The following is a 26,557-nucleotide window of genomic DNA, read 5'->3' on the forward strand; positions in this document are numbered from 1 at the left end:
CTGCTGCCAAGGCGTGTAGAGTGTTCCACGGACCTTAGGAAAAAACTCTAGCCTTCTGCACAGTTTGCTATAACAGAGGCCCACGCTGTTTGCTCATGGCTGTGAACAACCGCTGTGGGTGTCTGTAACACAGAAACTAGACAAAGGAAGGGGCAGAGGTTGCCTGCCGGAAACCAACAGACATCCCCTGTACAAAGGGGTCTACAAACGATACAAGAGAAGACAATAACAGACAAATCCAGAAATAGGGAAGTCGATGAGCAAACTAGCAGAAGGAAATGAAAGGAAAGCAGTATAACTGAATTGGACAGGGATAAAGAACTGAGGGTTGAAAACGAGAAAGAAAGCAAGGGAGCAGCAGTCCGGAAACAGGGGGGCTGCAATAACTGAAAGTAATAAATGCAGGTAAACTGTTGTGGATTGCAGAGGGCTCTAGGGTGCAAGGTAGAGAGCTCAGAAGAGCAGGACAGCAAGGAGCAAGCCCAAAGGAGCAGGGCTGTAAGGAAGGGAGCCCAAAGGAAAAAAGGGCTGTATGCAGCGGAGTGAAGCAGGCTGCAAGGCAAGGAGCCCAAAGGACAAGGGCAGTAGGCAAGGAGCCCAAAGGACAAGGGCTGAAGGCAGAGGGGTGTAGCAAGCTGCAAGACAGGGGTTCCAGAGGACAAGGGCTGTAAGCAGCAGAGAGATGCAGACTGCAAGGCAGGGAGCCCAAAAGGCTAGGGCTGTAGGCAGCAGGGTGAAGCAGGCTGCAAGGCAGGATGCCCAGAGGAGCAGGGATGAGGCAGGGAGCCCAAAAGGCTAGGGCTGTAGGCAGCAGGGTATTGCAGGCTGCAAGGCAGGATGCCCTGAGGAGCAGGGCTGAGGCAGGGAGCCCAAAAGGCTAGGGCTGTAGGCAGCAGGGTGTAGCAGGCTGCAAGGCAGGATGCCCAGAGGAGTAGGGCTGAGGCAGGGAGCCCAAAAGGCTAGGGCTGTAGGCAGCAGGGTGTAGCAGGCTGCAAGGCAGGACGCCCAGAGGAGCAGGGCTGAGGCAGGGAGCCCAAAAGAAAAGGGCTGTAGGCAGCGGAGTGAGGGAAGCTGCAAGGCAGGGAGCCCAAAGTAGCAGGGCAGCAAGGAGTAAGCCCAGAGGAGCAGGGCAACAAGGAGTGAGCCCAGAGGAGCTGGGCAGCGAGGCACTGGAAACAGGAATCAGAAAAAGCAGCAAAAGGATGCAAAATTCGTAGCTCGAAGCAAAAAGGTGCTGGAAGGACTCTTGATGCAAGAGACTGAGCCCCTGCAGGCAGCAGCTTTTATACAGCCCTGCCCAGCACAGAGGCAGGCTAATTAGTCGCACCTGGATCAGCACACCTGCATACAATCTGCCTCCTCCCTTTCTGTTCCTGAGCATGTGGAAGCAGAGCTGATCCCTAGGGCTTCTGGGGGTTGTAGTTCCGATGATGAAAAATAGGAATAGCCAGGAATAGATAGTTATAGCCAAGTGCATTGTGGTAATTGTAGTTTGTTGGAAAAAATAGAAAATCACCAAAGTCTCGCAAATGGGAAATAAGGTCCAAGAAGTGAATAGCGGTTGATCAAAGAGTTTTCTACAGATAAATGAACAACAACTTGTCCATATTGATCGCCAATGAATGCGCCCATGGCGCAGGCATGACAGTATGCCCCTCTCCAGGCCTCTCTCCAGGCCCCCTGAAGACCGACCTACAAGAAGAATGTCTGTCATACCAAAAAGGCACATCATGAAGCACCAAAAACTGTTTACGGTTGTAAGGTGGGAGTCTTGAATGGCGGAGACAGTATCAATGTTCTGAACCGTGGAGGTAGAAATCAGAAAAGACAAAGTCTTTGGAGCACAAAACCCAACAGTGTGTTCATGAATTGAGAAACTGTGAATGTCTGCTGCAGGTTCCATGGCAAAGCTTGCTTTGAAAGGCAACAGTAAGGTGTTGAAAGGTGGAGCCAGAGGTACCGCAGAGTTGGTTGCTCTAGGAAGATTTTCCAAGGCATCCGACACAGCAATGGCAAAGTCAAGATTATCCGCAGACAATTCAGGAGTCACAGTGGCGGGTTCTCCATGATTTGTAGGAAGTTCAGAAGCCACCGCAGCAGAGAGATCACGAATGGCTGTAGATAGTTCCGATGCTGTAGCAACTGGGAGTGTGGGTGCCATAGAAGAACCAGCGGGCAGTGACGCACCTGAGACTGATAGAGTAGAGTCTGGTAGTTTTAGTGCTGCAGAGGCACCAGCAAGAACAACCGGAGCTGTAGTCCCAAAAGAAAAGTTGTTATCTGACTTAGCAACAGGTTCTGTCCTTGCAGGCAGAGAGGAAGGGGGTGCTTCTGCTGCGGAAAGAGTGATGTGAGATGCTGCAACAGTAACAGATTTAGAAGTATCAGCAGGAGGTGTAGCAGAGATTGGGCTAGCACATACAGTAACAGGTAGTATGACAGATGTGGGGTCATGATTGGGTAGGCGTTCTGAAGGCTGATCTTCAAAGTCTGGTGTGCTCGGATTGCTTGGTGGGTCTGGGGTATTGACTGATGGAAAGGCTGGATTCCCGACAGGTACCGGGTATTGTTCAGAATTAGAATTGTGCTCTAGTGTTCCAGAACCCTTAGAAGCAGAGTACATTTCTGATCTGATCACTTCAGAAGAGGCCTTGACTTGTGGTGTAATGGCAGTGGGAGTGATTTGGCCCACCGAAGGAGTTGATTTTTTACCGTCAGTACCACAACCTGAGTTAGTGTGGTTGGAAAGTGAAAGAGCTGTGTCAGACTTTAGAAGGGATGCATATGCTAAATTTAGGTCTTCCATCTGCTTGGTATAAATCTGTATCCTTTTCTGCGTGGCAATTCCAGGCCTTATCATGTCGATCTCTAAAGACAGTATGTCGGGTGTAGGACATAGTGTCAGAAGGTCTGGAATATTGTGTCCCTTCATAGAATTTTTACTATGTAAATAAACAAAGTCATCATAGAGATCTTCGGTCTTTCTTTTAAGGCGTAGGAGTTGTTCTTGTAGCAGGTACGTATCATTAGCCTGATCTAAAGCTTCAGAATCTGGTGTGGCAGAAAATTCGGTTGTAGCAATGGGAAGACTGACCTTACGGTTATTGTGGTTAGTAGATACTGGGGAAGCATTAAGACAACCGATGGTTAGTATAGGTCTTTTTTACCCAGGACCAGGTGCTCTAACCTCAGGATACTGACTGCCTTGTCCTGTCAAATGAGGGTTTCCAGCAGTCTGGGGAGCTTGCCAAGCTGATCTTGAGCATATCACTCTGGCAACAGCGTATTCTGGTTTAGAGTCTCCCAAAATGAGTGCTATATCCTTGGTTGTAGCGGTGTTAGAAGAATTGTCAGAAGACGCAGGAGTGTTTTTCACTGTTTGGTCTAACAAGATCTGTAAGAATTCATTATCTTGCTGTAGCTCTTCAACGCATAAGGACTGCGGATCATAGTCGCAAATGTCATAATAGTTATACATGGAAGAAGGGTCAGCAAGCCAGTGAGTGTAGTACCATGCTTGTAAATCTTTGTTTACTAAGGCAAAACTGTTCTTTAGACTAAGGTTCTTGTTTGCTGTCTTTAGGGAAACTATAGATTTTTGCAAAGGTTTCTTAACCCGAAAGGAAAGCATCCTTGGTCTGTGTGTGCCTTTCCTGCCTATGGAACAAGACATTTTTGGCTCTTGCATTCTGTCAAGGATGGCACTCTGTTAAGAGTGGCACAGGGCACCCAGGTAGAGTTTGGGTGGTAGTGCCGAAGTAAGGTGGACAGATAAGTACACACACAGCTGAAAGGAAAAGAGAACAAAGAGTAGGAAAGTGTAGCAAGGAAATAAGGTACAACAGAATGGATTCCCTCTTGGGGTGTATGCAGATATTGGGAAGAGTGTTCCACGGACCTTAGGAGAAAACTCTAGCCTTCTGCACAGTTTGCTATAACCGAGGCCCACGCTGTTTGCTCATGGCTGTGAACAACCGCTGTGGGTGTCTGTAACACAGAAACTAGACAAAGGAAGGGGCAGAGGTTGCCTGCCGGAAACCAACAGACATCCCCTGTACAAAGGGGTCTACAAACGATACAAGAGAAGACAATAACAGACACCTCCAGAAATAGGGAAGTCGATGAGCAAACTAGCAGAAGGAAATGAAAGGAAAGCAGTATAACTGAATTGGACAGGGATAAAGAACTGAGGGTTGAAAACGAGAAAGAAAGCAAGGGAGCAGCAGTCCGGAAACAGGGGGGCTGCAATAACTGAAAGTAATAAATGCAGGTAAACTGTTGTGGATTGCAGAGGGCTCTAGGGTGCAAGGTAGAGAGCTCAGAGGAGCAGGACAGCAAGGAGCAAGCCCAAAGGAGCAGGGCTGTAAGGAAGGGAGCCCAAAGGAAAAAAGGACTGTATGCAGCGGAGTGAAGCAGGCTGCAAGGCAAGCAGCCCAAAGGACAAGGGCAGTAGGCAAGGAGCCCAAAGGACAAGGGCTGAAGGCAGAGGGGTGTAGCAAGCTGCAAGACAGGGGTTCCAGAGGACAAGGGCTGTTAGCAGCGGAGAGATGCAGACTGCAAGGCAGGGAGCCCAAAAGGCTAGGGCTGTAGGCAGCAGGGTGAAGCAGGCTGCAAAGCAGGATGCCCTGAGGAGCAGGGCTGAGGCAGGGAGCCCAAAAGGCTAGGGCTGTAGGCAGCAGGGTGTAGCAGGCTGCAAGGCAGGACACCCAGAGGAGTAGGGCTGAGGCAGGGAGCCCAAAAGGCTAGGGCTGTAGGCAGCAGGGTGTAGCAGGCTGCAAGGCAGGACGCCCAGAGGAGCAGGGCTGAGGCAGGGAGCCCAAAAGACAAGGGCTGTAGGCAGCGGAGTGAGGGAAGCTGCAAGGGAGGGAGCCCAAAGTAGCAGGGCAGCAAGGAGTAAGCCCAGAGGAGCAGGGCAACAAGGAGTGAGCCCAGAGGAGCTGGGCAGCGAGGCACTGGAAACAGGAATCAGAAAAAGCAGCAACAGGATGCAAAATTCGTAGCTCGAAGCAAAAAGGTGCTGGAAGGACTCTTAATGCAAGAGACTGAGCCCCTGCAGGCAGCAGCTTTTATACAGCCCTGCCCAGCACAGAGGCAGGCTAATTAGTCGCGCCTGGATCAGCACACCTGCATACAATCTGCCTCCTCCCTTTCTGTTCCTGAGCTGGTGGAAGCAGAGGTGATCCCTAGGGCTTCTGGGGGTTGTAGTTCCGATGATGAAAAATAGGAATAGCCAGGAATAGATAGTTATAGCCAAGTGCATTGTGGTAAGTGTAGTTTGTTGGAAAAAATAGAAAAGCACCAAAGTCTCGCAAATGGGAAATAAGGTCCAAGAAGTGAATAGCGGTTGATCAAAGAGTTTTCTGCAGATAAATGAATAACAACTTGTCCATATTGATCGCCAATGAATGCGCCCATGGCGCAGGCATGACAGAAGTGCAGGAGATTTGTGATTCATGTATCCGACGGGGGGTGCTCCAGTTTTTGGTTGACTGGAAGGACTATCCCACCTGCGATCGCACCTGGGAACCTCGGGGGAACGTACATGCTCCCTGTCTGGTTCGTGAATTATTTCTCCGGCATCCTTGGAAGCCTGGGCTCCTGGCCTTTCTGGGAGGGGTCATAGTGTTAGGACACCTACCCATCAGCGGAGACCGGGGGGATCAGCATGTCGGGTCCGGTCTTGGAGGTTCTACCCCCGTTATCGCTGGTGGGGTCCCTGCTCCTCGGTGTCCTCTGTTGCTAGGGGCAGCGCTTCGCACATGCGCATTCTGCTGCGGTCCGTCCTCCAAGAATGTGCCTGGGGCAGTGGCACTTTGGCTTGCGTTGCAAGCCTTGTTTTCACGCCGGCTGGCCAGCGCGGTTTGGCGGAGGCGCGTTGCGTTCCTGGCCTCGGTTTCCCGACGCCTTCCTTATCAAGCAGTCGGGTCAGGAATTAGTTGCGTCTCAATGTGGCTTGGTTCTTGACCCACCGCTTCGCTCACGGCTACTTGCTGCTCGCTGTTTGGCTCCTTGTTCCTACTCGTGGGTTCCTTCTGGCCTGGCCCCTCTGTTTCTAGGGGTTTGGGTCCCTGGTTTCTCCTGGCCTGGCCCCTTTTGCCTTGGGTTTTTGGGTCCCTGGTTCCCTGGGCTTTCTTCCTTGGTTCTCCCTTGCCCAGACCTGAGTCCTTTTCCCTGGCTCTTGATTCCTAGTCCTGGGTGCCTTCCACGCTGCCTTACCTTCTGATTACTAGGCTCTCCTTCTTGCCCTGGGTTGTGTCCCTGACCCAGTTTGGAGATTCTCTGCCTGACCTTGTCTACCTCCTGCCTCCAGCTTGGGTGCCCACTCTTCGTGGATACCTCCGTTCCTCCTCCCCTCAGCACCCGGATACAGTCATCGACCAGCTCAGCACACCAGTTGGAAACAGCCTTCCCTGCCAGTGCTTGCACTGTTCTGGCGCCATGTTAAAACACAGGGAAGTGCCCATTCATGCCATCAGGAGTTGGCTCCCCTTCAACCATGTGCAATTAGGGTGGAAGTGGGGCCGATTCCTTGCGCTACCTCTCATTGTGTCACCAACCTACTGACAGACTGACTTCACCTCAACGCGCACCTCCTGGAAGCTCAGGTCCCCAGCGTCCCTGGAACGCACATCTTAACAGCCTGCCAGGATTCCATCCTCAGGACGGGCGATACCTCCTAAGCATTCCACCAGTGGCTCTACTCGACCCCACCAGGACAAGACTATGCGAGGTGCCAAATACCAGATCCCCAGTCTTTGTAGCCCACAGCCAATGAGCGCTATCACACTGCCCCCTGGTTCAAAATGCCATACATGTTCTCGGGCAACTCTGCCCGCTCGCTCCCGCTATGCTCCTCAAACAACTTGGAGGTTGCCATGGCGACTCTGGTACCCGATACATTCAAACGTATGCATTAAGGGGTGGGGCCATTGTTTCCCGGCAACGAGTATTTAGTATCTGGGTTTCCGAGACCCGGCGCTTCTGATTTTGTACAAACAGGTGCCTTGCATTTCACTTTGCTACTTTCCTGAAACCTTGTTGTCTTGCCTATCCTCATTCCTTTGCCTTCTCTCTTGATTCTTGATTCTATGTTGAGCGCTTCCATGAACGAACCCGGACCGCTAATGACTTGCCTACTCTGACTACTAACTGTCTACTGACTCAGACTACTCTGCTGCCCGCTCAATGAACGAACCGGACCACTAACCACTTGCATCTGCCTGCCGATTCAGTCTACTCTGCTGCCTGCTCAAATAACGAACTGGACCACTAACGACTTGCCTCTGCCTGTCGATTCAGTCCACACTGCTGCCTGCACCAAGATGAACAAGGATTGTTAAACAAGTGTAACTCATTGTCCGGTTACCGAACCACCAACTCCTTGGGATGGATTTAGACTTCAATTCCACCTGATACCACTGCGCACCTGTATTGCCCTAAGTTTAGCGCAGGAACTTTTTGGACTTCCAACCCTGGCGCTTAGAATTCGTTAGGCGTCCGCATGCCATCGGTGGATGTGACCCCTGGGACTTCAGACTGTTGGTCACTCTCACTCAAACATCCTTGTTTCGTCGGGTACTACCTCTTGGGGCAATACGCTGCCGCTGTGGAGTCAAAAGGAGAACTTCTCACTTGACGACCGGTAAGTGGTTGTCTTTTTCCTTGCCTACTTGCCTTTACTGTCACCAGGGTTTTTTTTGTTCTTTAAGTCTTGTTCTCTTATTTCCATAAGGTGGGAGTCACATCGTGCCATCTGTTCCCAGTCCAATATACCAATTACCGGAAGGGTGCCTTTTCATCCTATTCTTGCCCAGGTCAGCCCCCGGTCTGTTCGATTGTTTAGTCCTGGTTTTCTATATATATCTTGCACCTAAAACGTTCTTGTTTATGTTCCAGACTTCCGGTTCCTCTGCTATCAACCTATTGTAACAGACAATTCCTGATCCCAGCTGCTGGCCATCTCTCCCAATCAATTGATCCCTCTGTGTGTATATTCCACTAGAGGGTTACATTGGCAAGGAGAATTCATCGCCTACACGACGTGGGCAAGTACTCTGGTCCATCACCTGCCATACCAGGTATTCTGATATCTTGCCAAACTTGACAATACCATTGGCCTCCCTTCCCCACGTTTTCAGCACGGGACAAGGCGGCACACTCGAGCTTAGCACAGTCGCTGGCGTCTCTAGCGCGAGGATGAAGTACAAATCTCAGCATCAGGGCCTTCCTGTCAAAGTATCTTTGCTATTCAAAATCTCTTACTTCAGAGGGCCTGATGCGACAAACAAACATTCAAAAGTTCCTTTCTCCTCAGGATTCTCATTTATAACTTCTTGGACGATTTCTGATTCACCCCGGGCCCCCCTCCACCGGGCTCAGACCCCCTTTAACACAAAACTTTCAATTGGTCTCCGTCTGCTTGGTTCGGACCAAATTCATGTACTTTTTCAAACGTTCTCTTTTTCAACAAGATCGAAGACTTTTGACTTTGGGCAGGATTTTGCTAGACCCATCGCAGGACCACTTCGATTCACATTTATTCATTCTCTTTCAATTGATCTCCCTCCGCCGGGCTCAGACCAAATGTATATACTGTTATTGCTTCTCAGCTGGATACCTTACTGAGACCTTCGATTGAGCACCCACGTGGTGCTGGACCACTCCATCAAAGGTATTGTAGCTTGGTCTGATAGCACAACAAGTAGATCGCTCGCTTTGACATCCGTGCAGAGCCTGCTGAAATCGGTTTGAATCCTGGCAGGGCCAAACTCAGCCTTTCATCCTTCCAAGGTAGATAAATGAGCACCACACACCGTGGGTAATAATAAGCAGCGCTCATATACCAGAGGGTTCGTAGCGCTATATAAATGTTAAATTATTATTATTATTATTGTTTTGAAGTTCAATCACTCATCAGCAGTTTAACTTCATTCGTGTCTCTTATGACACGCGTTTTAACAATGTTCGTTCCAGCGCTCGCCATACAATGTGGCTGCTTGCAACCTTGGCTTCAACACAAACCGGTCCGGTATCGGTCTCCACAACGCTCCGGCTGTGTTGCTTTCACTGAAGCAGCTTCTTTCTTGGAGCCAAGGACAGTACCACGGTGGCTGGATATTCTCCCCACCTTGGTCACTGCTGCGGAAGGGCCCCGGGTACCTCTGACACACAATGAAGGATTCTTCAGCCTGGTTTCCTGGTCTTACGCTTTCTGTTCTTGAGGTTTCATGAAGGTAACGGTTCATTGTCGAAAAGGTCAAAGGAACTTCCCTCCTTGCAACACCCTTCTGTTTCGCCGTCTTTCTCCTTTCTTTAAACTGCCATCTTGGAACTGCTGTTTCCTTGTGTGCTTTGCCACGCTCATAGTCTGCTCTCATGATCCGCCTTTTATCTGTGTGTCGAAGTGTAATGGAAGTCAGGTGTGGGTGATGGTCGGTAATTGCCTGACCTCGGCTGGCCATTGTATTGGGACACGTCAGGTATACTGCTAGGGTGTTAGTCTGTTTTCTTTTATAGCGGCTGTCCGTGAGAAAGTGTTCATTTTTTAACAGGGGGGGGTGAGTTCCTAAATAGCCTATCTTTTAAGATGGAGTAAAGGTGTTACAAGGAAGGGGATACCGCGTCTCACCATCCAGTGTCCTCCTCCTACTCCCTGGAGACCCCTCACCCAGGTGATCCTCCCACACTGGTCCACCCCCGGGAACTGGAGCCAAAGGTGATGGCCGTGTCCTGGCCACCTGCATGTCAGATCCCTAAGGACTAGCGGGTGAGACACCTTCATTTTTCTCACACAGGCACTACAATATAGGCCAGTCAACACATGTAATAACACTAATCATGCTTGCTTTAACCCTGATGCATAATACAAAATTCCATGCCACAGTAATAACATATGGCTAGACTGCCACCACCAAATTAGGCCATTCCAGCCACACAATAGTACTTTCATGCTTGTGTTACCCTTGATGCCCAGTAAAACAATGGTATGCCACAGTATGAAAAAATATGTAGACCGGCAACACCAAAATAGGCCAGTGTACTCATGCAATTACTAATACTTATCATTACACTTCTCAAGGCGGTGCTTCCTGTCATGAGCCTGGAGACTCACTCGTTGTATTGCCTCAGGAGGAGCTGGAGCTCCCCCCCCCCCACTGCAGGAGCAGTGGCGTGCCTGGAGGCACATCCTGACCACAAGGTAGGCCCCCTGTCCCACCTTGCTGCATTTATATCCCTGCAGCATACCAGCGTGAAATTTGCCATTTTATTCACGGAACCCTGCCACAATTCGATTTTATTACGTAGGGGAGTGCAGCCAGCACCACCCGTGAACACGAGGCCTTTAGCCTCTGCAAAATGACCGCACGCCATCTTTGCACCGAGTCCCATGTGTAAAAACACATCAGGACCAACATCCGCATCTGATTGGCCCCCAGCACCTACTTTTGTACCAATTGAGAGCAGGCAGGCTCAAGCCGGCCCACTTCCAAAGGTACACTTCTCAAGGCGGTGCTTCCTGTCGTGAGCTTGTCTGGAGTCTTTCGAGCCCAGAGCCACGAATCCTGCACCCTCCGCATCCACTTCCCTACAACGCCCTGTTCCTGCTGCTAAGCCCTCTCCTTGGTCTCCATTCCGGGCCTGTATCTTCCTGCAGCTTCTCCCGACGCCGGCACTATGATCCTGTACACACGTAAACACGTTCTTGCACGGCGCTTCAAAAACGGACCCTTTTTGCCGCACACCCGCTGCATTTGCACATTCAAAAGTGCACGTCTGCCCCCCAGCATCTGACTCTCATCTCTGTAACGTAAATGCCTAAAAGTGCCCCATCTTGACTGGGCCTCACCGTTCATGCCTAACCCTATGCTAACTGATGTATTACACTGCCCCAGCCTATCGTATAGCTCCCAGATTATACTGCTCTTCTTAACTGTGCACCTAGAGCACAGCCTTGCCTCTGAATCCACGCTTTGCTTGTCTGCTACACGCTGATTTTGCTTGTCAACCTGTTTCTGCCACCCAGCTCCATTGTGACCTTGACCAGTCTTATCTAGTGATCCAAAAACGACATTGTATGTCTGGCATTGTGCTACGCCTCCGTAACCAAATCTGTCTGATGCTTGCACCTATGATGCTCCATGTTGTTTGCTGTACCTAGCACTAGGTGGCTCTATATTGGATTTTTGCATTTAGCCTACGCTGCTCACTAATAATTGTTGCTATAGCTCTAGGGGGCCCACTCTGCTCATTGCAGTTAGACCTTATGCTGCTACCTGTTGTTGCTGTACCTAGCCCTAGGAGTCTCCATTTTAGATTATTGCATTTAGCCTAGGCTGCTCACTAATAATTGTTGGTATAGCCCTAGGGGGCCCACTCTGCTCGTTGCACTTAGACCTTATGCTGCTACCTGCAGCCCTAGGAGGCTCCATTTTGGATTATTGCATTTAGCCTACACTGCTCACTAATAATTGTTGCTATAGCCCTAGGTGGCCCACTCTGCTTTATGCACCCAGACCATATGCTGCTACCTGCTGTTGGCTGTACTTTGCCCTAGGTGGCTCTATACTGGATTGCTACATTTAGCCCATGACGTTCAGTATCTGACTCTTGCACCTAACTAGTCACCCTCATCACACCTAGATTCCGCTATGCTGCTGCACCTCTTTACTATTTGCCATCTCACTGCACTGTGGGCCCCGGATACTCCTTTAACTCGCTCCCACCCTTCACTGCCTTACACCACACCTAAGACTCACACTGATTATCCCTCTACCATGTCTCCAGCACTGAACCTGGTTACCAAGCCACTGGCTCACCACACCACTGCACCCATTTCACCTCCTATACCGAAACACTGCTTCACCCAAAAGCCTAACCTTCTGCACGTCACTAATCCTTACCTCAAATCTCCTGCCTTATGGCTCCAACATTCTGCTACCAAACCTACACCCAATCAACCTTGCCCGCTACATCTGAGAAATCTCAGATTAAGAACCAGATTCCTTCACGTACCCAAACTCCATCCTACCACCCAAATGCATACAAATAACAGCCAAATACAAACTGCCCAGGTACAACTAGACAACTCTAAGACATCGCCTAAAAATGAGGTGAAGGGTGCTCTTATCAATGCTAGAACCCTCCCGGCCCATGCCCTTGACATCGCAGATCTCATCACCACACAAAACCTCAATTTTATTGTCATCACGGAAACGTGGCTACACGCAGCCTCAGGTCCCTTATTGGCACTTGCCATCCCTAATGGATATTCCATTATCAGAAATGACCGCAAGTTCAACCTTTCCAAAGGAGGTGGCGTCGCATTTATCCACAAAGATGACATCAATATAAGACTGATTCCCAACACACAATTCAGCTCGGCTGAGTCCCTTTCAGTCAAACTCTCTCTATCTCACAACAGCACAGCTCCTATGCACCTCTTATACAGACCCCCGGGTCCACTCGCTACATTTTCGAATGACATCTCAACCATCCTGGCTGACAACACCAAACCCAACTCCCAAGTTTTACTTCTTGTTGACCTTAATCTCAGATTATCAGATCCCAATGACTCCCATGCCGGCGAGATCGCCAGTAATATCAAATCTAGGATTCTCTCATCGCATTCTCGAACCCACCCACTCCAAAGGGAGGATGCTCGATTGGATTGCTGACTTAAACTGTAACACGCATATCATCTCTAACGACCCCTGTGCCTGGTCAGACCACCACATCATCATCTTCAACATACCAGCCAATGATCCTCGCACCAAACCTAATATTGCGCCATCCATCCCTACTAGAAACAAAAAGGACATTACCAAGGACAAACTTCTCCCTCTCATCCTGCCCATACTTAATAATCAGGCTCTCTCACTTGATGACCCAACGGTCTTGGTGGACATCTTCAACCAAACTTTGCTCAAAGCTATTGACACCATAGCACCTCTTAAAACTAGGAAACCCAAACAGCGTGCTTGCCCACCTCAACGACTGGTTCCCTCCATATCTTAGAACACTACGCAAAGAAAAGCTGAGTGCCGAAGCACTCTGGAAAACCCTTCCTTCTGAGACTAACAAAGACAACCTCATTTTAGCAACACTTAATTACAAGGAAGCAATTCTACAAACCAAAAAAGAGACGTATAACCAACACATATCACAGGCCGAATCTAATACGAAGGAGCTATTCAAAATTCTTAAGGAATTAGAATCCCCCTCCTCCATCCCCGATATTTGTAATAAGGACAGCATATGGTGCGAAAACATTCAAAAAGCTCTCCTCACTAAAATATCCACTTTACAGTCTAAAATTAATACTAAGCAAAACTGCCTACAAACATCCCTCCAAACTAAATTCATGACTGATAAACCTAAAAACCCCTATTCACGCACACTCCTTTTAGCTTTGCTCCTCTCACTATCACTGAGGTAGAAAGCATCATTAGTAAATTGAAACCTTCCAACTGTCAAGGTGACTCCTGTTCCCCGCCATCATCAAGGAATCTGCCCATGAACTTTCCCCTTTCATCACCGCCTTTATCAATTCCTCATTTCACTTGGGCATTGTTCCTGACAACCTCAAGGACGCATGGGTAATCCCATTGCTCAAAAAACCCTTGCTGGACTAGAGTATCCCCACTAATTATAGGCCGATCACCACGGTCCCATTCTTATTGAAAATTTTGGACAGGGCAGCGTATTTACAGACTCAAAAATACCTAGAAAACAACAATCTTCTTGGCACAAGACAATCTGGCTTCCGTCCTAAGCACGGGACGGAAACAGCCTTATTAGATCTTAAAACCCAAATCGAGGACCTAAAAGACAATGTCAAAATGGCCCTACTATTACTCCTCAATCTATCGGCAGCTTTTGATCTTGTCAACCATCAAATCCTCGGTCGCCACTTGAAATCAGCGGTCCACTTCTCCGCAAAAGCCACCAAATGGATCAGCTCCTTCCTGCATAACAGGCAGATGAGGGTATTCTCACCTACCTTCTCAGCAGAGCCTACTCCGGTACTTTGCAGGATTCCTCAGGGTTCATGCACTTCACCAACGCTCTATAACGTCTTCACTAAACCGCTGTTGGATGTACTTGATTATCTGGGTGTCACATACACCAACTATGCTGATAACACCCAGATACTCATCCCAATCACAGGTGACTACATAGTGGACGCAAAAGCCTTGAACGACATCTATCAAGTCATCCAAGCTTGGATGGCCCAGCATGAGCTCTGTCTTAACGATGACAAGACGGAGCTCCTCATCCTGGGCTCCCAACAACGACTGGATAGACTCGACCCTGCCTTTAAAACCCTCAACATTGATGGTAATTCTATTAAAGTCTCCTCCGACACCAAAACACTAGGAATCTACCTCGACTCCACTCTATCACTTAATAGACAAACTAACGCAGTTGTCTCGGCATCCGCCTACACATGTAAGCTCATTACAGCATGCCGCCCCTTCCTTACCGCACAGAATTGTACTATCTTGGCCAGGACATTGGTTATGTCCAAACTGGACTACTGCAATGCCTTATATCTAGGGACCAACCAACGTAACCTGAACAAACTACAGGTTACCCAAAGTAATGCCATTAGAGCTGCCCTCAACATCACCAGCTCCTCACACATCTCCGAAACAAGGAGAAGCCTACACTGGCTCTCAGTAACACAAATAATTTCTCTGAAATCTCTTACTCCCACACATAAAAGTCTGAACAATCAGGCCCCCACCTATCTTTCCTCCCGCTTCTCCCACTACACGCCAACCCGGCTACTCCGATTGGCTCAAGCACACTGCCTGACCATCCCCAGATACAAACTGCAGAAAGCCAGGGGAATTAGCTTCCCAGTCCTTGCTTCCAAACTGTGGAACTCGATTCCATTATCATTCAGATCAGAACACTCTCCTACCCTCTTCAAACAAAGAACCAAACTGTGGCTATCTACCACTCATGCCTAAATGCCTAAATCCACCTTAGGACATTTTTTGTTCGTTAATTACCTTCGTCTGTATTTATTTCATGCTAATTGTAGATATTGTTGCACAGCTTACTGTAAACTTTGTATAATTCCATTGCAACTGTAGATATTGCTGCACATTATATTGTATACTACGTATAACTCTACTGTATGTATATACTGCGTTCACCTTACTAAGCTATCCCAACATTTGGTACCTCCTGTACATTGTGTTATGTCTCTATCCCAATTGTAACCATTACTGTACTGTACTTACCTTGTCAAGATATGCGCCCGGTTGCCCTTGGACCTGGCTGCGCTATTTAAATAAATAAAATACAAATACAAATACAAATGTTTGCTTGCTTTACGCTTGATGCACAATAAAGCAAAAAAGAATGCCAACCCATCAGCAGTCCCCATCCCTAAATTTAGCAGCCTGCTCCCTCTTCACACACACACAGGCACACATGCTGTCAATCCCAGCATTCATACAACATACACTCTCTTATTCTCCCTCGCATATAAATGGCATTGATATTCCTTGCGTGCACGTATACATAAAACAAACACTAGAACATGCAGACGCACATATATACAACACATCTGATGCGCATAAAATCATTCCACCTACCTGCTCGCACCCTCAGCACACCACTGCCGCCACCACACAGGCCCGGATGGCTTGCCTCTCACCTATCTAGCATGAGTGCGCGGACTCACAGGAGAAAAATTCTCCTGTGAGTCAGCGTGTGTATTCTGTTAGCACAATAACGAGAGGCGGGAGGGTCAGACTTCCTATGTCCTTCCAGTCTCTCATTATCATGAGCTATGTTTAATGTGGAGCACAAGGACTCCATAATTAAAAAATAAATACATATCTGGGGGACATGCCCCTGCTCAGAGGAAGGCAGCACAGTACCAAGTGCTAATAAAGCATACTGGTGGACTATGCTGCTTGCTGCTCAAGCAAGGGGGAGGTACCTCCTTGCCCATAGTGAAAGCAGAGTACATGAAAACTGTTACACACTCTCGGTCAGGCTTTGGATTTAGTCTAGCTGGGAGGAAAAATAATGTCCAAAATCCAGAAAAGCCAGCCAAACGTGGTAGGGGCTACCGCATCTAATACAACATGTTTATTTACCTAACAGTGACCCTGCATGTCAAAGTCCATGCATGTGCAGTAAGTGTCCTGTCACTTCAGCTATGACAAACTGTTTGAAGTAGTGTCTTCAAGCCTTGCCACAAGGTTTAAGTCTATTCAATGCTTGAGAATCTGAGATCCAGAACATAGAAATAACTGGACCTTTTCGTTAGGACTAGAGTACTCTGTTGTTGACTGTCTTGTACCCAAATAAAGACAAATTAGATGGGGTCTGTACCTACAGTGCCCGCCAAGAACTCTCCCAAGATGAGCTGGTACTTTTGCTGTTCATCCAGGAGTTTGAAGTTTAAATACTTCACAAAGGTGCGTTTGCCATCAAAATCCACTAGGTCTATATGCAATGTGTTGTTTCCTAAGAGGAAAGACACAGGTTAAAATGAAGATCCTAGTATTCAAAATCCAGATATCAGAACACACTTCCAGCTATCCAAGAATGTATATAATCAAAGCATTACATTTACAAGGACCCATATCATCATAACATTCCCCTGTTAGGACTTGTGTCATCAAACATTAAATGCTCATGCACTCCCTTCATCAGAACAATTCCTGAACGACAACTCATATCATAAGACCTTTACTCATCCGTAGACAATTGGACATCCCACCTCCAACAGTCATTGATCTCAAGAATTCCCATTTCACTGATATTCCTGTTCTATAACTGATATCATATGTTGGGATGGTTGATAATGATTTTAAGGGGAAAGAAGGGTTTGTGTTGCGCGCACCATATTGGTGACTGGGGTCGACGCGATGAGAGTGATGTTGCAATCTGGTATGTATCTAGTATAGTTGAGAATCGGATGAGTGTTACCATTAGTGTTATTTTGTGTATAGTTCATACATTTTAGATTTGGATACACGTAGCAACATAATGACACATAAGCGGATACAGTGTGAACACAATGTAGTTGTGTGGCGTGCAATGTAGTGCCTAAAGATGAGAAGCAAGGAGCTTTATATGCGCACGAGAAAGGAGATTCACAGATGGGGAAGCCACTGTGAGGTACACAGTAGTCTTGAACACACGTGCACACACATATATAATACAGGGGTTTCCAGGGAAATGTTTTTGGGGCAGTTGGGGAACATGGGTACATGGTGAATACATGGGACGGCTGAATACCACAGGTCCCTCATAGCTGGGGTTTGTGTAGGCAGCAGAAACATGGGGTGGCAAGATAAACTCTGTGCAACCTGGAGAAATGGTTGATCGAGGTCAAAGGATGGGAGAAGGCAGCTAACTGCCTTGGCCAGCTGCGCTATCCTCATATGGTCAGATGCGTCCAGGACCGAATGTAGTGCTCGTGGTTCACAAGGTTTACGAGTTGGTGCTGTTATGGATTAGAGATGTAATCTTCGTGAGAACATGGGAGGTTGTAATTCAGTGACTAGGGAAGTCGGCCACATGGCAGGATTGACTTGGGGCCAGTTAATAAACCTGCTGCAGGAGGTGCTTAAGGGCAGAGGTGGAAAATGGTTTATGGGCTTTGATAAGGTTCTCAGGGGAATTACCAAGATGTGGCCAGAGGCCATGCGAGCTGAAATAGTAGTTGTAATAGATTAGCGTGAAACGAGAGATACCAGGGACGCCAGCAATTCTAGGTGTATAAGATGCTTATCACTGTTAAAAAGGAAACTTGTTTGTCTCCCTCCTCATATTGATGAAGTGTCCTTGTAAAAGCCATGTGCATCACATCCGGGGTAGATGGAATGTGTAGAAAATTAGGATTGTTGTAGGTGAAAATGTAACCATGTGATGATGTCACAACCGACTATGGGAAGAGCCCAAAAAAGGGGTTGTACTATAAACATGAGCTAATGCGAATGTATGTTGAAAAGGAATGGTGGTTAAGTGTGTGTATTCAATGAGAGTGTGGGACCTTAGGGGGATTAGATTTCCTTGTGCAGTGTTAGCCAATCATGTTTGGGGGAATGACTTTGTAACGAAATATGTGGGAATGGGCTTAACATTGCAACAATATATATAATGTGTAACCTGTATGTGGTTCGATTAGAATCAGGTTAGTTATGTCTCTAATGAGTCGTCTAGCCCCTCCCAAGTATTTGTATAAAATAAACTTGCTTTACGGACGAACATGCACTCACTTCTTAAGAGGTGGGCCTATTTTGGGTGAGGAGATCGGAGGTCCACCCCTACACATAGCACCCCCATTTCAAGAACATTCTCTCTGCTAAGAGCCTCTAATATCAGTACACTCCTATTCGACAACATCCGATATCAAAACATTCCCCTTCCAAAGAGCTTCAAATACCAGATTGCTTCCATTTTAAAGGTATCTGATGTCAGAGCATTTCCATCATAATAGCCTCTTATATCAGGACGCTACTATTTAAGCAGCACCTGATATCAGATCATTGCCATCGTCACAACCTCTTATAGCAGAACACTCTAATTTCAGGAATACCTGCTATTAGGGTATTCCACTTCCTAGGAAACACTAATGTTGCGTTCATCTCTCGTTCTAGGGGCTGGAACGGGGGATAATGGCTAACCAGCCCAAGTTATCGGCCCTAGTAAAGCGGTAACACAGGGTGCTAAAAATAAACAAAAAAGGGATTTTCCTTCCTACAACGGGACGTGTGCGGCGTCCCACTGTAGGAAGGAAAATCCTTTTCCAAGATGGCTCCCATGGAAAGGGAAGGTGGGGCTCTGTACGAAGCTCCTCTTCCCTTTCCATGGCGGGCTGCGGGAGGTGAAGGGAAGGAGCAGATGCGGTGGAGGCACCTGCCATGGCGAAATAAGGTAAGTAGGGGCAAAAGGGGAGAAAAAAATAAAAATAAATGGGACGGAGGGTGGGTGGGTTGGTCACCCACACACCACCCTACACGAAGAACATACTCTATGCTATAACATAGGGGACCATTTACACCCACACATGCATCGTTGTTTTGTTTCACATAGGCTGCCTACAGCACCGCAGAAATGCAAGACACCAGAAGAACTTGTGCATACGCTTGCAGACGCTTCCTTGCTACTAAGAACCATAGAGACATAAGGAACTAATGTATAAGGACCCATGTCTCCCTGTGCGACCCCCCGTGTTATGAATCATACGCCGCCATTCATAGACTAGGCCAGTGTAGGTCTCAACACCAGAGTAGGCCGCAAAATCACAGTCCCAGGCCCAGAGCTCAGACGGAGCTGCAAGGTGCTGATCGTGCAGAACAAACCCCGACGAGGGCCTCACAGCCAAGGCTATGAAATGCAACATACACGCCGCGCTCCCTGCGCCAAGGTTACACATGCTACTGCCAGACTCATCTCAGAGCCGAAATACAAATTTAATCCTCGTAATTCTGCCTCAACCATGGTTTTACAATACGTGACCAGGCCGACCTGATACGATGCCAAACCCCAAGGACCAGAGAAGCTCTGGAGTCCCACGTTTCGGGACACGGACTGCAACACTGAAGTGTCAAGTTGGACACTGACAGCGATGGGAAAGAGACGTCCAACGGCCAATAGTCAGACCTGTCCTTTGTCTGCCATTGACACATAGTCATACACTGTTGCTAACACCAGGTACACCGCAAGCTGGGAACGATGATGGTCCCAGGCTTGGGGGCTCACGGACGGACCAATCAGGACATGGGGGGCTAACCGCTGACGACATTATAACCCAACCAATCACTAACCCTCTCTATGTAACTCTTTTAGTGTAACAAGTTTTAGGGATGACCCAAGCGTACCACCTGACCCCTTCTCTACCAATTACTAACCTCTCCATATGTGTCTATACTGACCAAACCACTCGGGGAGCCAACCCGAAGTGGCTTTAGGTTTTGGGGGAGGTTTCCCAGGTGACGCACAATGCGGCGTCATACAGGCAGAAGAACAAGGGCCTGCAAGCCCGCTCTTGCTGAGATGTCCCTGGGTTACCTGTGATCCCGGAACCGATCCCTGTCTGTTTTTGCAAATAAACGGCAGTAACTCTTTTGCTCTTGTATGTGTCTCATACTCCTTGGGACGTGGGAGGAGTTGGGGCCTCCCCAACCCCAGAGGTCCGCGGATACTCCGCCGGCACCCCAGTAAATCACCCCGACAGGGGCACCCGGCCGTCAGCCGGCTTGGAATGCAGGCTTGTAGTGGCAGTTCAAGCCCACGTTCCTAGCAATCTGATTGGCTGGCTCCCCCGCCCGGGTGCTAATAACAGATCATTCACTTTTCAAGGGTATTCAATATCAGAATATTTCTATTCAAAGAGTGCTTTATATCATAACGTTTTTCTTTTTAACATCTCCTGGTATCAGACATTTCCCATTTTGGGAGACACTGCTATCACAACAATTTCCCTTCAAGAAAAATTCTGATATCAGAATATTCCCGTTCTAAGAATCTTTGAGATCAAGCATTCTCCTCTGGTGAGCTTCTGTTAGGAGACGTTTTTCTTGTAAGAACCTTCTATAGCAATACATTAACCTTTAAAGAGCCTCTGATTTGATTTTGAGCAGAATGGGCTCACTGTATAAAGGCACCACTGATACACAAAGCAGAGCCACCAAGGGCCCATGCGAAAGATCCAGATCCCCGGAAAAAGCAAAACACCCCTAGCACCCCCCAATCACTGCATTTCCCTTATTTGAAAAGGTGGGTCTTAAGGGCTCTATGCAACTGATACAAAGACTCAAGGGCACTAATATCTTGAGGAAGACTGTTCCAAAATCTGGGGCCAAAGATGGTAAACCTATCTCCCCTTGAAACAAATGAAGAAGGGGGAACAGTCGACAAGAGCTGATCTTCTGACTGTAACAACCTTGTTGGCAGGTAACGTCAAATTTTGGCCCCCAGGGACAAGTCCATTCAGGCATTTAAAGATCAGGCAAGCCACCTTTAACTTAATTCTATCCTCCACAGCCAACCAATGAAGTGTTCGATGAGAGGCTGATACATGGACAGACCTACCCAGCTGTCAAACCAATCGTAGGGAGCGTTCTGTGCTTTTTAAAGCCCTTGCAACTGTTTGGACGGTATACCCGCCAAGAGGTTTTTACAGTAATCCAGGTGTGTAGTCACCAGAGCACCAACCACAATCACATGGTCCTCACCTGGAATAAACAGTAGAACTTGCCGTAATAATCACAACGAGTAGAAGATCGCCTGCACCTTGGTGCTAACCTGACGTTCACTTCCGAGGTTATCCTGACAGATGCATGCTAGATTTTTAATCTTGGCAGCAAACTTCAATTCAGTGCCCAGGAAGCTAGGAACAGAGGAGCACTTTACTACAGTGAGTAGGTGTTTAGGTCCAAACAATGCCACCTCAGTCTTGGTTGGGTTGAGTTGGAGCTGATTTATTTTCCCGCATCCATTCATTCACTTCAACAAGGCACTCTTTAACCATATGGAACATTTCCTCAACGTTTCCTATTTTGATGAAGACCTGGGTTTCATCGGCATAAGAATGGATATTCACCCCATGGGGCGATAATGAGGAGTTTTGTGGTACTCAACAACCCAAAGATATGGGGTCCAAAATGAACCCCTCAAATTTGATCTGTTCTTGACATCAGATAGAAAGGATCCAAACCATTTGATTGCATGCTTGGAGACATTACCTACAGCTCTCAAGCAACTGAGTAGGATGTGGTGGTCAACCGTATCAAAGTTTTTTTTATTTTTAACACATCACGAGCATAATCAGTCTCATTAAAATAGTTTAAACCTATAGCTTAAGTCCTTAGCTCTAGCTTAATGTCTCTAAGGAGGGAAGGAATATGTTCCTGGTTTTACCCAGGAAACAGCCAAAGGGGCACTCGCCCTATCCTGGCTCACTACTTTCCTGCAGTAACTAAAAGGTGCACGCCCTTGGGAGTCAACCAATTACTTTAATTATGTTGCTAACCCTCGGTTTGACTTATATGTAAAAAATACACAGCGCTCGTTGGTCCAGAAATCACTGGATCCAATTCCTGCTGCGTGTTAAAAGCACAATGGATAATCTTTGCCAAGCTCATATAAGTGATTTATTTATGAATTGAGTCATAAATGGAGTAATCTCCAGAACCAACTGCCTCGCTGCATATGCTGGCATTGGAAACAGTAGGTCATTGGTGGGTTTGAGGGCTGCTATTAAGGATTGAACATAGTTCTCTGACATTGGTCTAAAATCAAAATAAATCACATGTCCAGGGATCTCAGCTTGCACTGGAGTGGGCGGTATTGTCTGTCTGGGGATACTCTTCGTACAGGACGGAAGGTTTAACAGAAATTTCTATTAAATCATTTCTATTTTCTCTTTTACCAAAGTATTAAATACATTGGCCTGTACTAGAGAAGGTTCAATAGATGATATCCGTAGGCTTCCCTTGTGAAAAGTCGCTGATTCCAGAACATTCACTTCCTAAGAGCCTCTGCTATCAGAACACTTACTGAGACGTACATGGGGCATTGTCCACTACAAGCTATGGATCAACACAGGGGGTTTAATTAACAAAAGCAGGTAGAGAACAAGACCCTGAGATTAAAGTGTCAGAAGCTTAAAACCATCCTTTCTATTTTTCAATCTCTGCAAGATTATATATAACAGTGAACTGGTTACATTTATAATATCTTAAAGATGTGATAACACTAGGATATACCTTTCCCCATTACAGACCTTCTGATATCAGGCCAAGTCTCTCCTAAGAGCATGTCAATTCAGAAAATTCCGCTTCTTACAGCATCTGATTTTAACATGTTGTTCTCCTATAAACCGCAGATAACAGACCATTCCCCTTCTAAGAAAACTTCTACACAGAATATTCTCTTGGACAAATGCTTGTCATTAGATACTCCACTTGTGTTTTCTAAATCATATTTGGGCTAGGCTCTGCACCAATAGCAACATGCAATAAATGTATCCTCAAATACAGAAACAACTACTGATAATGATATTTTAGATAACTCAGCATTGAAACCCAACTCCATTACACACTAGAATCAGGAATCAGGGAGGAAGGAAGGAAAGGGGATTGCTAATTGAAGGAAATCAAGCATAAAAAAGGAGTTAGAAAAGGAAAAGAGATGTGAAGAGAAGGGTGTTGAGGGAGTTGCACTAAAGGAAGGGGAGGTTGGCCGGCATAGATCCAAAAGAGGAATGTCCACATAGTATGAATGCCTTCACCCACAGTCTGAAGGTCCATACAAACAAACCCTCTCCCCTCATCGTTGCGAGTTTGCAACTGGGAAAAACAGTCCAGGTCACATGTATGAGAACCAAAAAGGAGAAACATCACTCTCAAGGGGGATCACCTCCCCCTTCCTCCACTCAGTTTCAGATTTGACCTTATGGAGGATGGCCAACAAGCCTCTTTACGCTTCACAAAGATAAACCACTTTGGTTTCATTAATAACCTTAGGCTCTGTTTTGTGAAGTCTTGTGCTGTTGGGGTGTGTTGGGGACAGAAGAGGGGTTTGTGGTGACAGTGCAGGGCCACTTGTACACAGGCCTGTCTACCAGCGATGTGGTAATAAGGTCTCCTACCGGCTTGTGTAAGATGGTGGATGCAATCGTTTCCCAGCCAGAACTCTGATTCTTTTCTCCCGAATCCTTTCTTGTCGGTATTCCAGTCACGGTAGAAATCCACTGACCCATCATGTCGCCTTTGGAAGACATGGAGTAATGGAAGCAGAAACCTAAATCAGTGAACACTCTCCCTTGTCCAACAGCTGAAACCACCAACAGCTTAACCCAATGGTACCAACTGTCTACACAAGCCAGCCCTATGACAGCATGAGACAACAAAAAACTCTGAGGAATGTTCAGTTTCCATCAAAAGGACAGAATGGGATGCTACAATAACTCAAGGGAATAGGGAACAAAACAATGTCATTGAATTAGAGACTACAATGACAAACCAAGACCCAACAGCCCAACCTCAAAATAGAGCTCTGGAGTGATTTTTGAGTGGTGTGTGGCAGGTAGGAAAGCTCCTATAAATATCAAAAAACAATAGAACGTGATCAGTCAACAAAATGCATACCCGGCAACAAAATGACAGAAAGGTCTCTGTGACTAGAGCACCATAATTGGACCAGCTTGGAACACAACACAATGGGACCCACACACACTGAGGCATAATAAGAACCACCAAAACCACAGCAGAACGAGATCAGAAAACAATCAGAAAAGAAACAGCGTCAGTGATACTTTTATTTTTGTAGTTGTATTTTATTGATTTATAAAGCACTTTCGCAAAGCGCTGTACAAGGTCAATGGAGCAAAATGTTGAGGCAATTTATAAAAATAATAAAGATTTGTGGGTTGAAGCGAGAATACAGTATTAAGATGCACGCGGAAATGATAGAGTATGACGACATCTAATACTGAGGGGCAGGGAGTTTCAGTATTTAGGGGTGAGAAGCCAGAAGGATCAGAAGCAAAACTGAGCACATGGAGGTTTAGGGCCTACGAGGAGAAACTGTGCCCGGGAACAACGAGAGAGGGAGGAAACATTAAGAGAGATTAATGAGGAAAGATATGGGGAGCAAGACCATTTATACATTTAAAGATTATATAAAGCTAGTGAAAGAGTAGACCGGATTCAAATGAGAGCCGAGAGCAGGAGCGAAGTGATGGAAATCTAGAAGTACTGGGGGAGAGACAGGAATGAGGGCAAATAGCAGAATTGAAGATAGAGCGCAGAGGGGCAAGTTAATAGGAAGAACAATAAGAAGTGGGAAGCAGTAGATCAAACGGGACAGGACAAGATTGGAAATCAGCAGTTTAGGCGCATAGAAAGTAAAAACAGACAAGCTTTGCGTATGTTGTAACGCTGTAAGTGATAAGAGTGAGCCGTGTTAGAGATATGTGTGAAGAGAGAAAAGAGTCAAAGAACACACCTAGATAATGCCCTGTAGTGTAAAGGGGTGAATGGAACGGGGAACAGAGAGGGAAAGGGGTGTAGTGGGGGCTACAGAGGAGGCGGGGAAGAATAGAATCTCAGTTTTGCAGGGATTATTATGTAGAAAATGGATGGATATGCATTCAAGATTGGATTGCCAAAAGACAGGTAGAGATAATAGATTCAGAGAAGCAGGAGAAAGGGACACAAATGTGGATGTCGTCTGCATAAAAAAGAGAGGATAGGCCAAAGGACGAAATAATCATTCAGAATGGAGAAGAGGGAAAAGAGAAGAGGATCCAAGACTGAACCTTGTGGGAGACCATGTAGTAAAGGAAAAGTAGAGGATTGGTTACCAGCCCAAGAAATAGAAAGTAAGTGGTTAAATAGATAGGAATTAAACCATTGTAGAAAGAGCCATATGATTCTAGTGATGTGAGATTAGAGCAAAGGGTGCAGTGGTCAACTGTGTTGAATGCCGCAGAAAGATCAAGTAGAATAAGAATGAAAGAAAGTTTGGAATGACGGCACATAAGAGTGAGCTAGACACACTAAGGAGTGCAGTGCATATGGGGATTATGGAAAGTGGGAATAAGTGTGAAGGTAAGATGAAACTTGCAAATAGACAACTTGTTCAACGATTTTAAACAAGACGGGGAGACGAGAAATAGGGTCAAGTTGGCAGGAAGGTTCAAGGGAAGGTTTTTATCTGAATGGAATGGATACTAGTCAGAAGGGAAAACAATTGAGGACAGAAAAGTATTGATAGGGGAGGTAAGGATATGCAGTCAGAGGGTATTTACTTTGAATAAGGGAGGATGGGAAGAGGCAGGGGAGACTGTAGGATGGGTTCGGGGTGATAGAAAATAGTGTCAGAATCATGAAGAAGACAGGGAAGAGAATACAGGTGTTGTGCAGCAAGCAGGGAGATTATTAGTAAAAAAAAGCCACGAGGAGAATAATTGTGCAACATTTTACAGAAGAAATTGCCACAGTCCAGAGGAAGTAGAAAGTAGGCATGAGAAGGATCGGGAGGAGGGGGTGATCAAATTTGGTTGAAAAGCCCTAACAGACAACAAAGATGGGGTGCATAGCAGAGAAGGAGGTCAGAAATATAATGCTTTTTTGCTGTTACCAAGGAAACAACATAGGAAGAGTGCAAGGAGGTAAGTAGTGTAAAGGTAAATCAGAAAGAATGGGCGCACAGAGGCATCAGTCCATCCCACTCACCAGCCTTCTCCTCCTCTACTCACCTACTAGAACCTCCAGTGATCAGCAACCCATCTCAAATACTCATCAGTCCCTCTCCAGCACCATCCACTCTAACATCCACCCCCTTCCAATGTTAAACAGCCTCCTTCAATGCTCACCAGTCTTCTCTTATTACTTACCTGCCCATCTCTTCCATACTCACCAGGCACGCTCTCCATTTCACACAACCCCACTCTCCATTTCTCACTGTTGCCCATCTAGTACTCATTAACCTTCTCTGCTATTCTCTGAAAAAAGAGGCCGGACAGGTGGCTTTTGGTTGCAGTATCCTTCATAAGGATACATTTCGTCTGCTG

General features: G+C 46.9%; 1 long non-coding RNA gene across 11 annotated transcripts in view; it reads right to left on the reverse strand.

Moving 5' to 3' along the window:
* The window catches only part of LOC138503294 (uncharacterized), a 311,300-nt gene that overhangs the window by 68,065 nt on the left and 216,678 nt on the right, over positions 1-26,557 (reverse strand). Inside the window, exon 7 of one of the 11 annotated variants that reach the window (XR_011279609.1) lies at positions 16,357-16,491. The exons of the other annotated variants lie outside the window; for them this stretch is intronic. This is a non-coding gene — a long non-coding RNA (uncharacterized lncRNA). The remainder of the gene's footprint in view (positions 1-16,356; positions 16,492-26,557) is intronic. 11 annotated transcript variants of the gene reach the window in all.

Source organism: Ambystoma mexicanum, chromosome 11 (genome assembly GCF_040938575.1).
Source record: "Ambystoma mexicanum isolate Mex_15411 chromosome 11, UKY_AmexF1_1, whole genome shotgun sequence".
Lineage (NCBI taxonomy): Eukaryota > Metazoa > Chordata > Amphibia > Caudata > Ambystomatidae > Ambystoma > Ambystoma mexicanum.